This window comes from Lygodium microphyllum, chromosome 4 (assembly GCF_053477565.2).
Source record: "Lygodium microphyllum isolate KBCC chromosome 4, Lygodium_microphyllum_v1.1.10, whole genome shotgun sequence".
NCBI lineage: Eukaryota > Viridiplantae > Streptophyta > Polypodiopsida > Schizaeales > Lygodiaceae > Lygodium > Lygodium microphyllum.
The window spans coordinates 34493758-34507116 of record NC_141138.1 but is presented as its reverse complement, the minus strand read 5'-3'; positions in this window follow the sequence as shown (position 1 = coordinate 34507116).

Below are 13359 nucleotides of genomic sequence, written 5' to 3'. Positions count from 1 at the left end.
TTCTCATCAGGAAGAACTTGTTGACACAGGCAATTGCAGACATTACTAGCACCTTTGGCTTAAGATGCATGCCCTCTTTTGCAGCCCTAATTGCAACGTTGTGGGCTATGTTTCCCCCTGAATTCTCTCATGCAAGAATGCACTTGTTTGGGTAGTAGTCCTCTAGATAAAGAAGACACTGTCGCCCCATGGCACTCGTTCGTCATAACACATAAAATTGAAGGTTCCCATCAGAATTCGTGTCTCTTCCTTTGTATGCCATGAGGGGATATGTTTTGGGACTAATGTTGATCAAATGAATTGTTGAAGGGTCTTTGTTGTTCTACTAAGGGTATTTTTTTGTTAAGGAATTGTAGGATTGTAGATCAAAACACTTCTTGAGGTATAAGGGTATCCGTTTGTTCAGGCATTGTAGGGTTGTAGATCAAAAATGTTCTTGAGGTAAAATGAAAATGGTTGGGTGATTCATCTTTTGTAATTGGAATCCCCCAAAAAGGGGAATAGAAAGTAGAGGATTAGTGAAGAAAGGGGATGAGACTAAGTGCAAGTTTCCAGATTGATCATGCACATATGAATTGCTAATTTGCTAGTTTGAGATCAAGGATTCATGGTGGCTATTGGCAGCACCATTAGAGGCATCTTCTGTCAAATTTGGCATATGATTTCATTGCAAGAAAAATTCCACTTGCTTCTTGAGCTTTTGCTTGTAACACTTGCAATTCGAGATTCATGTGTTCCAATTATGGCCATCGTGCACTCTCAAACTTGAGACTCTCGATGCCAATACTTCGATATTTTCTTGATTCAATGAGGTTGTTCATTTAGGAAGGGGGACATCCATTAGTGGCAGCAGTTGCTTCTAGTGAAGTTGGTGTGGTAGGGCATCTGTGTCCTAGGCAAACTCACTCAAGTTGACTACACATTCCAAGGCATCTCTATCCTGGGAAAACCTTGTAGATGAAAGTGGGCAATGACTCTAAGTGGACCAACAATAGATGATTCTTGAGGGCCTAGGACACAACAATTGGTGAAGATGAAGGAAGTAAACATGATATGACAATGAATTTTTTTGTTCAGATATTCTGATGATGACTGCACACTTGGAAGGACTTGTGATTGGATTTGTTGCTTGTGCCTCAAACTGAACACACGGAGGTGCAATGATTGGTATATTGGCAAAAACCTTTGGGGTGAAATACTGAAGCTAAAGACAAACATACTGCCCTTGTAAGAGCCTTCATCTGACTGTATTATGATTTCAAAGTTCAACAAGTCTTCGTTCACGTTTGGAAAAGAGATGGATGTTGCTATGGCCATATTTAGCTCACTAATATCTTTTTGAACTCTAAGTTCTACAACACTTTGCTTTTCAAAGGAGCTCCTCCATTAGCACTTTCTATAGATTGATAGCTTGACCTGCCACTGTAGGCCATTGATGCATGCTTCTCCATCCCAGCAAAATCATCCATGTGAATATAGCATGTTGTCGGAGGGGTTTTTGTCGAAAGGTCGTATCCACTGGGGACCAAAGGTAGAAGGAACTAGAGATAGGAGATGGAAGAGAAGATAAAGAATACACAAGAGGTAAACACAATAATGACAAAGCACAATGAATCAAATCAATGTGTATTGACAGAACATGAAATCCTTTGTTTGGCATTGCTCAGAAGCACTCTCTAGGCATTAGATCTCTTGGAGCTTCTTTGTAGAACAAAAACGTGGATAAGAAATAATAGCTCCTTGTTTACTGCTCAGAATCCAAATCTGATGGCTCCGATGGCTCTAAAAGGGGGGTAAAACTTCAGGACACTTGCTCATGAATCTCCCAGATCACTCCTTCTTCCTCTTCCAATTCAAATTGCAGTTTTCACCCTATCAATAGTGATCGCGACACGTGAGATTTTGTCAATCTATCTTTTTTATGAAAAATCCGATAACTGGTTGAAAAAACAACTTGCTTTTTGTATGCCATCCTAATCTAGAAGCTTTTCTAACTTTTTCAGATTTTTAGCAATAAATAATATAAAAAATATGCTAAAATTGTCCAAAAATCTAGTATTTTTGGATAATCCATGCCACTCACACTAGTACTTAATGAATCAGATCACATTGACTCTCTTGATCAATAAGAAAGTCGGATGATGGTGCTTCCATGCTTTTTCACATTGTGTCCACACAGCATCACGACATCCACCCCCTCTGAACCTGCACATCCTCTGGTATGTGCCACCGATGCACCACCTGGGTCAAACACCCATAGCTTCAACTTGTTGCTCATCATGCATTTAAGAAGCCCCCCCCTTGGATACAACTCTTGAGCCATACCTAGAACCCCCTCTAGGTTCATAAGGCCTTGGGTGCATATCATACACTAGAGGTTGTTGAATCTCCATATACATGCTATCAATGCACCCATCAACAAATACATAGCAACATGCTTGCTCTTTCAAAGTCCATCGCATGGGAAGTTACTTCTGATAACCTTTTTTCTCCTCATCTAACATAAACCGAGTCTCACTTGCATTCAACACATCACCATCACTGAAAATAGTGAAACAATCCATATCTTGAAGCATCTTAGAATTGCCAATCAAGGCCTTTGACAAAGCATCTGAAATGTTTTCCAGCTGTAAAGCATTACATCTAACATATTGTAAATGCATATCCTTGAGCTCATGAACTATTTCAAAAATGATAACTTTATCATCCTTCAAATCATGTACATCTAACAAGCCACCAATCTCCGTTTGAGTCCCTGCATCAAGTAAAACATTATCTTTACAAACCTCTTCAGATGCTTTAAGAAAGTCTATAGGTGCAATGGCTGAATCTTCCAGTATAGGATCTTCCAAGGCATTAGTGGTTGTCTCAATATCAAACTGCAGCTTATATCTTGGCTGCTTGCCCTCTTGCTTGCTATCCTGTTTCTGCTCCTGCAAAACTTATTTCATAACATGCTTGGGAGGTGGCTGATTTACAGTTTTAGGAAAATCCACATTTCTTCTTGTCACTTCCTTAGATATCCATGCATTATCTTCATTTCTATTTTGTTTCTCTTCCTCAAGTACATCCGTATTTTTCTCTTTTGCTGAATATACATCCACTGAATATGTATCTACCAGTGATTCCCATCCAGTTATGTCACGAATGACTTGCCCTGCATGAGACATTTCACTATCAGTAATTTTTTTCTTTTTAGATGCATGTAAAGCATGTGTCCATAATTCAGCCTTTGGCCATCACTTGGCCATGCATTCTATCCAATTGTAGACCAAAAGTAGAAGCATGTACCACCGCATAAGTATTTCGGACAGCCAAATCTTGCTTGCATACCTTCCTTTCCAAAATTCAAAGCAAGAGGCAATCTCGTTTCTTGTGCATGGATCTTGCCATCTTTCCAAAAGATGAGTTGTCGTGCTAAGGCCTCATCTTAGGCAGCACAATGCTTTCTCTCATGCTGCAAACTATCACACCATATACATATTTTTCCTAGCTTAGGGGCTGTTGCCTGTCCCCTTTCCTCTTGTCCTTTTTCATCCAATTTTGCAACCTTCAATTGAAGATCCTGCATCCCTTTGACCAATTCATCTAAGACATCTTCCCTAACTAACAGAGGAAAAAATAGCAAGTACAACCATAGGGTTAGCCACAGAAGCATGTGGCTTACTAGATACTTCAACTATTTTGCTCGTAACAGTGGGCATGCAAGAAACATGCAATCTTTCTCTTCTTCTATGCTTCTTCACAAGTGCAGTAACACCTTCCTTGACATGTCTCCACTTTGTTTTAAGACATGCCTCTGTAGTCAGATCCTCCAGCAAATCATTAAGCTTCTCTTGAAGCTCAGGACCATCTGCATATAGAAACAATTCAATTTTTTGACTTGCAAGAGCTTGTTGTTCTGCAAGATCCTATTGCTCAAATTGACTTTCAAATTCTCTTAACAATTTTGTAGCCACAAGACCCTTATTGGGTTGTAAAACCCACTCCTGAAAAGTCTTGCATGTAATCAAACTGGTATCTTCAATGTAAAATTCTTCCCTGAGTGTCTTCTTGAAAGCTACCTAGTCAACATCTTGCATGTATAATTCAGTAATTTGCACTTTTAGTTCATGTACACTAACACGTATAAAATACCGGCTCCATGCGAGTTGAGCCACTCCAAAGAATTTCATCTTTTGAGCATAGGTATGTACATATGCACATACATTCCTGCCATTGAATAACTTCACCTTACACTCAACTACTTGCAAAGCATTCATCACAACTCTTTTTGTTTGAGTAGAAGCTTACATCACCTGTTGTTGTTGTTGTACTTGCATAAGCATATTCATATTTTGCATATATTGTTGCAAAACATCACTGGAGATTGTGTTCGAAGGTTCTCCCATCTTCTTTCCTTCTTCTCATGACCTTTCATGTCATGTTCACCAATGTCGGAGGGGTTTTTGTTGAAAGGTCATATCCACCGGGGATTAGAGGTAGAGGGAAGTAGAGATAGGAGATGGAAGAGAAGATAAAGGATACACAAGAGGTAAACACAACAATGACAAAGTGCAATGAATCAAATCAATATGTATTGACAAAACCTGAAATCCTTTGTCTCGTACTACTTAGAGGCATTCTCCAGGCATTAGATCTCTTGGGGCTTCTTTGTAGAATAAAAACGTGGATCGGAAATAGCAGCTCCTTCTCTGCTGCTCGGAATCCAAATCTGATGGCTTCGTTGACTCCGAAAGGGGGGTAAAACCCTAGAACACTTGATCATGGATCTTCCAGATCACTCTCAGATCACTCCTTCTTCCTCTTCCAGTTCAAATTGCAGTTTTTGGCCTATCAACAACGATCGCGACGTGCGTGATTTCGTCAATCTATCTTTTTAATGAAAAATTCAATAACTGACTAAAAAAGCAACTTGCTTTTTGCATGCTATCCTAATCTAGAAGCTTTTCTAACTTTTTTAGTTTTTTTAACAATAAATAATATTAGAAATATGCTAAAATTATCCAAAAATATAGTCTTTTTGGATAATCCATGCCACTCACACTAGTACTAATGACTCAGATCACATTGACTCTCTTGATCAATAAGAAAGTTGGATGATGATGCATTCCATGCTTTTTCACATTGTGTCCGCATAGCATCATGACAACGTGTTGGGGGTAAAAGTGCCTCCGCCTAGCCGCCCATGTATTACTACACTAATAGTATCCGCCACTACACACTGTAGGTGGTGGACGCTCGTCATTGTCACTTTATTCTTTATTCTTTTAGTGACAGTTTGAATAAAGGAAGGCCTGGTCACACATTGTGATTGTTGGAGTTCCCATTTTGTGTCTCTCTCTTTCTTGCTCTTGCTCTCCCGCCATAGCTCTTCCAAGCAAGCTTCCATCCTTCTAACCTTTCAATTGGTATCAGAACATGGTTGCTTGAGCATTATGACCTGGTTTGTGGTGTCTGTAGCTTCTTATTGAATCCCTACATTCATTAGGGATGCTATTATTGTGCCTGGGCCTTACGTGGATGCCTTGGAGAATTTGTGGGATGCTTTGAGCCTTGATAGCTCATTTTTCACAGGGTTTATGGTTGTATAGAGTTCTAGACAGTAAGCATTTATAGGGAAGTTTATGCCTAATGTTTATGGCTATGGTTTGGGAGCCTCATGATGTACCCTTGTATGTGGAGTATGCCACATGTTGTCTATGCCTTGGATATTGATTTGAGCTTGGATTGAGCGCTCGTTTAGCTTAGTTTTGGATAGTGATTTCACGTTATTTACAGTAGGGTTGATCATACTTCTCAGTGGATATTTAATGCCTATTGGAAATGGGATATGTCTTGGATGTATACATTGATGTAGTGACTCTCGGGGATTGACATAGAGCTTGGATTTGCTCTTAGATCATTGGTTGAGCTTGAGCTCGCTTTGCATAGCATTTGGATCTCCATCTTTGATGTACTTATGGCATGTATTTTGCTTATGTTTGACCAATCTTGATATGCTTGGCTTATGCCATCTCTATACATACCAGTTATTGTCTTGGAGTTGATTGCTACTACGGCTTACTTGGGCTTGAAATTTGATTTCCTGGAGCTTACTTTGGCTATTTCTTGGCTTTCCAGAGTTACAATGTGGATGTATTTTATGTCTACTTATACTATGTATGGATGCTACATGGCCTACATGCTCGGGATGTCTCATTGATGCTTGATCTTTGACACTTGTAACTGGTGCGCTCTTAGATGCTTTGTTCAAGCTTTCTTGCTTGATATTTACTACTTTTGTGCCAATGGGAGCGTCTTGATATGCTTGGAAGACATAGAGCACGTGGGTTTATGCTACTTGAGCATTCGGATACTTGAGACTGGGATCTTTACTTTGGATGATGCTTGGCTTCTACTGTTTGGTCCACTGTACTTGCGTATGAGTTGACTTGGGTCCGCTTTCTGTGAACTGACACCTAATTGTGTCAAGTCTTGGCTGTGGCAGGTACATTTTGCTCCATTGATTAGGGGGTATACCGATTCATTGGCAGATATTTGTATAACATGTTTGGGTGTTGGTTTCATGATTCTCGATTGTCATATGCCTATGCTATGCCCGCATGATGCATGTTTTGGACTTGGCAGTATTTGATTGACTTGGGATCCGCTTTTGGCACTGTCATCTCTCATTTTCACAGTTTTGTAATTTATTACAGCAAGCATTTATGTATGGACTGATGTGGAATTTTCATGCTGAATCATCCTGATTTGATGTATTACTGATAGTACTTGGTGGACAATATCATTAGCTATCAGTTTGTGGTCATTTTGCCTTGGTTTTGGTGGTATTTTCTCTGTTTATAACAAGCAATTTTAACTGTCTACACTACTTTAGCTTGTAGTATGGCATCTTCTTTCATTGATAGTGCTATCTTCAACATCATTAAGCTTGATGGTACGAATTATGCCTATTGGAAGAGTTAATTTTAGCAAGTATTGGTGCAAAAATCACAAATAAAGCCACTAAGGTTGAGTGGAGAGCAACCTGAAACTATGATTGATGAAAAATGGATAGAGCTTGATGAGTTATGCAAGTCCACCCTCATCTTGTCTCTCACCGAACATGTCCATTACAATGTGGTTGAGGAAGCATAGAGTGCTTGGAAGCTTTGGGACAAGATCAAGAACCTCTATGGCAAGAATAGTCCAGCAAGTCAGATGTATTGACTGAAGCAGCTTATGGACCTGTGCATGAAGGAGAATGTGACGATGTCTACTCATTTGAGCCAGTTCCATGCTATTCTCAGGAACTTGACTTTGTAGGGCATTACTTTCAATGATGAGGTTACTCCATTGTTTTTTCTTGGGACTCTAAGTGAGTCATGGGGTGTATTTTGCACTGCCTTACGTGCTTCTACTACTACTTTGAACATGATGTAGAGAGCACTCTTCTGTAGGAAGAGACCAAGCATAAGAACTTGGATGCCTCTTATGTGTCGCATGCTTTGAGGCAGAGATAGTACTAGAAAGAATGATTGTGGAATTGGACATGGCAGAGACTCGCAAAAGTCTAGGTCTAAGTCATGTGGTAAGTCATGCAGTAGGTCTTGTGGGAGAAATGCTAATGTGACATGCCATCATTGCGGCAAGAAGGGTCAGATACACCCAAAGTTGATTGCGTAATAAGAAGCACAAAGAGAAGGGGAAAGACAAAGTACAAGAAAAGTCCTTTGATCGCAGCATTGTACTTACAAAATCCAGTGTGAAAATCAAGGATATAAATGTCATGCAGATTGAGGACCCCGATGGGGAGTACATACTTGCAGCTAGTTCTTGTGATGCTACGTCGTTGACCAAGGTTCACTCTATGTATGCGCAGTGCTGGCTTTTGGATTTTGGTGCTTCATTTTCTCTTTCAGGGATTTTGCCTAGAAGATCAGACGTGGCAGACTTGTGCTTGCTAGAGGTGCCAAGGCTGGCAGCCTCTATCCTCTTATAGTTGATGGGTCCTTTGTTGACCATGTTTTGTCAATGGGTTCCATCCCGCATGTATCTCTTTGATATTGCCCGTTTGGGCCATATGTCCTTGAAGGGAATGAAAATGCTTTCTGGTTTGCAGTACTTACTGCCCCTTGACTATGCATGTTTTGATTCATGTGATCATTGTCTTTATGGCAGACAGACTAGGAATACGCATAAGAAGTATGGTAGGACACGCATGAGTGAGCCCTTGGCATTGGCACATTCGGATGTCTATGGGCCCATACCCTGTCAGTCTATGGGTAGTGCAAAGTATTTTGTGACGTTTATTGACGATTTTTCGCTTAAAGTCTGGGCTTATCCCATTTAGCTTAAATCTGATGTCTTGGTTGTGTTTTAGAGATGGCTTGCATCGGTTAAGAACCAGACTAGGCATAGACTGAAATGCCTTAGGACTGACAATGGGGGGAGAATATGTGTCATGTGTCTTTGAGCATCTATGTGACGAGAGGGGTATTAAGCGTCAGTTGACCGCCCCATATACCCCACCCTAGAATGGTTTGGTTGAGGGGATGAATAGAACCATCCAAGAGCATGTACGTAGTATGCTTAGCCATGCTGGCCTACCATAGAGCTTTTGGGTTGAGGCAGTTAGTACAGCTGTGTATATCATGAATAGATCACCTTCTAGTGATTTGGATTTCCAAGTTGTAGAGAAGGTATGGACTAGGAAACCTCCGTCTTATGCACATCTATGTGTCTTTGGATGTGAGGTATACTATTGCCATGTGCCCAAGGACAAGCTAGTAAGCTAGATCCTAAAAGTGTCAAATGCATTTTCCTTAGCTAAGGAGATGCAGGCAAGATGGGTTACCACCTCTAGGATCCGCATGCATGAAAAGTCATCTGCAGCCATGATGTAGTCTTCCATGAAGACAAGATGCATAGGCAGCTTGAGAAGTTGGTAGAGATACACATGGTTATATTCCAGGAGGAGTCACGTGCTCCTACACAACTAGTTGGATAGCCTGCGGTAGTAGTTGGTACACATGGCTAGGGTGTTGGACAGGATGTTGGACATGCAACAGAGCCTACAGTAAAACGGTCTACCAGAGATAGACGTCCCCTTGATAGATTTGAGCCCTTGATGCATTATGTCTTGGTTACAAATCCAGGAGAACCTTTCACCTATGATGAGGCTATGCACAGGGGTGATAGTTACTCTTGGGAGAGGGTTATGCAGTTTGCGATGGATTCCTTGCATAAGAATATGGCTTGGGATTTGGTTGCATTACCTAACGGCAAGAAGGCTTTGCCTTGCAAATGAGTATACAAACTGAAAAGTACCCTTGGAAACCCCAAGCCATCTTATAAGGCAAGACTTATTGCTAAGGGTTTTAAGGAGAAGCATGGAGTTGACTTTGATGAAGTCTTTTCTCCTGTGGTCAAAATGACCACCCTACGCTTGGTTTTGGCCTTAGTCGCACAGCTTGACTTGGACATGTATTGTATGGATGTCAAGACTGTATTCTTGCATGGGGATCTACATGATGAGATATACATGGAGCAGTCTAAGGGATTTGTAGAACTTGGTAGGGAGCATCTAGTGTGCAAGTTGAAGAAAAGTCTTTATGGCTTGAAGCAGGCACCTAGGGAGTGGTATCATAAGTTTGATGCCTTATGCAATCACAGGGCTATAGCAGGGGCGCTATGGATTTGTGTCTTTATACTAAGATAGCCCATGATGGCTCATTGCTTATTTTGGTACTTTATGTGGATGATATGCTGATAGCAGGGAAAGATCATGATGAGCTGGATGCTCTTAAATCTCATTTGAAGAAGAGCTTTGAGATGAAGGATTTGGGACATGCCTCTTACATTCTTGGTATGCGCATTAAGCACGATAGGCATGGGGGCCTACTCTACCTTTCACAGAGGGAGTACATTCATAAAGTCCCTGAGTGTTTTTGCATGTAGGAGGTGAAGCCTATTGGCTGTCCATTACCTTCTTATGTGAAGGTCTCACATGATAATTGTCCACAAACAGATGAGCAGAGGGCCGAGATAGCCAAGATCCCTTATGCATCAGCCATGGGCAGTTTGATGTATGCCATGATAGCCACTCGTTTAGATATTGCCTTTGTAGTTGGTGTTGTGGCACGCTATATGGCTACACCTGGCACAAAACATTGGGATGCTGTGAAGGGTATCATGAGATACCTAAAAGGCACAGCAAATATGTGTATTTGCTATGGTAGCCACGATACAAGAGTTGTGGGGTACACAGACTTTGTTTATGCAGGACATGCACATAGTAGGAAATCCAATTCTGGCTATGTATTCACCTATGCTGGAGGTGCTATCTCTTGGATGTCCAGGGTTTAGAAGTGTACGACTCTCTCTACCATTGAGGCCGAGTATGTTGTAGCCATAGAGGCTTACAAGGAGGCCATATGGTTGGGCCATTTGGTTCATGACCTTGGGATTGATTCTATAACTACGATGCATTCAGATTCTACGAGTGCTATTTAGCTAGTCAAGAATCTGGTCTTCCATGTAAAGATGAAATACATTGAGGTGAGGTATCACTATACGTGGGATTGAGGAGGACATGATTGTTAACCTTGTCAATATCTCCATTGACAAAAATCGTGCAGATTTGCACACGAAAAGCCTCACTACTGAGTGGTTTGCTTTCCTCAGGATATTGGTGGACGTTGGATAAGATGATGTTTTTCCTCATCTTGTTGTACATGTGTATATTGTATTGTCTTTTCTTTTTTCTTTTCACTCCTCAATGGGTCAGATTCCCTTTAAGTGGGAGGTTGTTGGGGGTAAAGGTGCCTTCGCTAGCCGCTCGTGTATTACTACAATGATAGTACCCACCACTGCACACTGTAGGTGGTGGGCACTTGTCACCATCACTTTATTCTTTATTCTTTTAGTGACAATCTGAATAAAGGAAGGCCCAGTCACACATTGTGACTTTTGGAGTTTCCATTTTGTGTCTCTCTCTTTCTTGCTCTTGCTCTCCCACCATAGCTATTCCAAGAAAGCTTCGATCCTTCTCATCTTTCAGCATGAGTCCAAAATGTAGCGTATAGGAATGCAAGGAAAACTGGAAGATATTGTGCCTTCCTCTCACAGCTATGATGTCCATGAATGAATCGAGTTGATTACCAACTTACAGACATCTTTGCCACTGTAGGACAATGATGGAACTAAGGATGTACCTCCAGTAGCTAATCTTTTGCATTAGGAAATGAGAAATTGGATACTACAGAAGCAATTCATAACCAATTGTAAATGTTGCCATGAAAGGTTCATTGTAGGCTCTTCCTCTTCCATGTCAAAGGGATCAGCAATTGTAGCATCATGCAGTGGAACAAGCAATGTCCTAAAAAAATTAAGGAATATCCTTCAGAAAATTTCCTCAATAGTAGCTTCATTCGAGCTTTGTTGTTTCTTATGCCACATAATCCACAACTTTCATCAATATTAGCCATTTAATATCCTTCTCCCTGACATTTTTGGTGGAATCAGTAAAGTCACAAATGACATAGCACCAACTTAGCTTCTTCCTTAATAGAGCATGCCTTTTTGAGCTCAACACATCCCTCCAAGTAGGCAGGTGGCATAAAAGATGAACTAAGGTCATGGCTTTAGTGAGGAAGCCTAAAGTAAGAGCAAAGCTATAGTCAGAGACATACTAAGGCGAACTTAAATCAAGAGAGTGGGTAGAAAACATTGAATGCAATAGCAACTACAGTTATGGATGAGAACTAAATGCTATAGTGATTCTAAGGTTGAATAGTGATAGCACCTACATTGTTATACACAGTGAAGGAAATGTTCATGGAAGATTACAAGGCTTACAACACTTAAAATTACAGACATTGAAGCAAGTTGTCATGTAGTATATCTGAGGGGTCAACATAGTAGGCTTTCATAAATCAAAGGTAAGAATTAGAAGCAAGAACATGTAGACACATGGAAGTACACTGTCATGAGTATCTGAGAGGTCCATTGGGTGGTGAGTAGCAATGAGAAACAACTAGATAAATTGAATCATGGCTCCTAGTTCTAGTTCCTTTTCTCACTCTTGGCATCTCCAAATGAATGCATTGAATGCTATTCTATGGAAACAACAAGCTCTTGAGCTAACAATCAACTAATTGAGCAACACAGCTAGTTCATGTCTAAGATGGACCGAGTGATCTCAACCCTCTCAATCACCAACATGTAAGCCAATGCAATCTATGATAAACTTGTAGCCCTTATGACTCAAGTTGTTCAAATGGCTGCAATTAAAAGGACAGATTAGCATGATTATGAGTAGCAGCATGGGCATTCCCATGGGAATTATGAGTATCATGACCATTGGCATGGGTTCCATGTGCAAAAGCAACAACATGCACTTATGGTCAACATGCATATGATGATTGTGCCTATTATGAGTAGCTGCATGCATATGATAACTATGCATATTCTTATGAGTTGCATTATGGTCACGATTAGGGACAGCCATTTGGGCAAACTTATGTCCATGGGCAGCATCATGCAAATGTATATGAATATGTACATAGGGAGCAACATCACTATCAGCAAATAGAGTGCTCGATATCATCAGTCACTTGATCATTACTATGAGTAGCATGAGCATCCTTATGAGTAACATGATGCTTCTCTCAAGAACGATGCCATGATGAGAGCATCTTATTGCAGCTTCATGAGAAGGTGCCCCATCAACCCAAGGCCCTTAACTTTGACTACCAATAGTAGCCATGAATGTGGGGCTCATGGACATGCAATGCCTAGGTGTTGATATAGTGAATGTAGTAGTAATTGCAGCCTCATTTGCTCCAATTCTACATGGCACATTGGTTCTCAATGAGTTTATGGATGAGTTAGTGCATGCTACTATGCAGGTCAGTGTGGATCTTGTGTCACAATCAGCGCTTTAGGATGACACCATGAATCACTTCTATGATATAGCGGATGCATTGATCAAAATCATCCTTTTGACCCCAAGGGTAATGTGGAGACCCATGCTTGTATGATGACCCTTATGCTCTTGATGCTTATCATGTAGGTTATCCATTTGATCTCAAGGGAAGAAATGGTTTGGGAAAATCCCTACCTCGATTAGGATTTCACCAATGTAGGCTCCTCCCCCTACTCCAAGGGTGCCATTTTGATTGAGTATTAGCTAACTTTGCCCTAGTTTGCACTGCAGATAGTATATTGTTTTAGAATAGTTTTTACCATGCATTAGTGACAATCAAGTGTCACCTATATGGATTGAAAGTATTCTTCACGAGCTTCATTTTGACATGTGATATGTACCAATTGGACTTTCCCATAGGAAGTTATGACGAGTTTTCTACAACACGC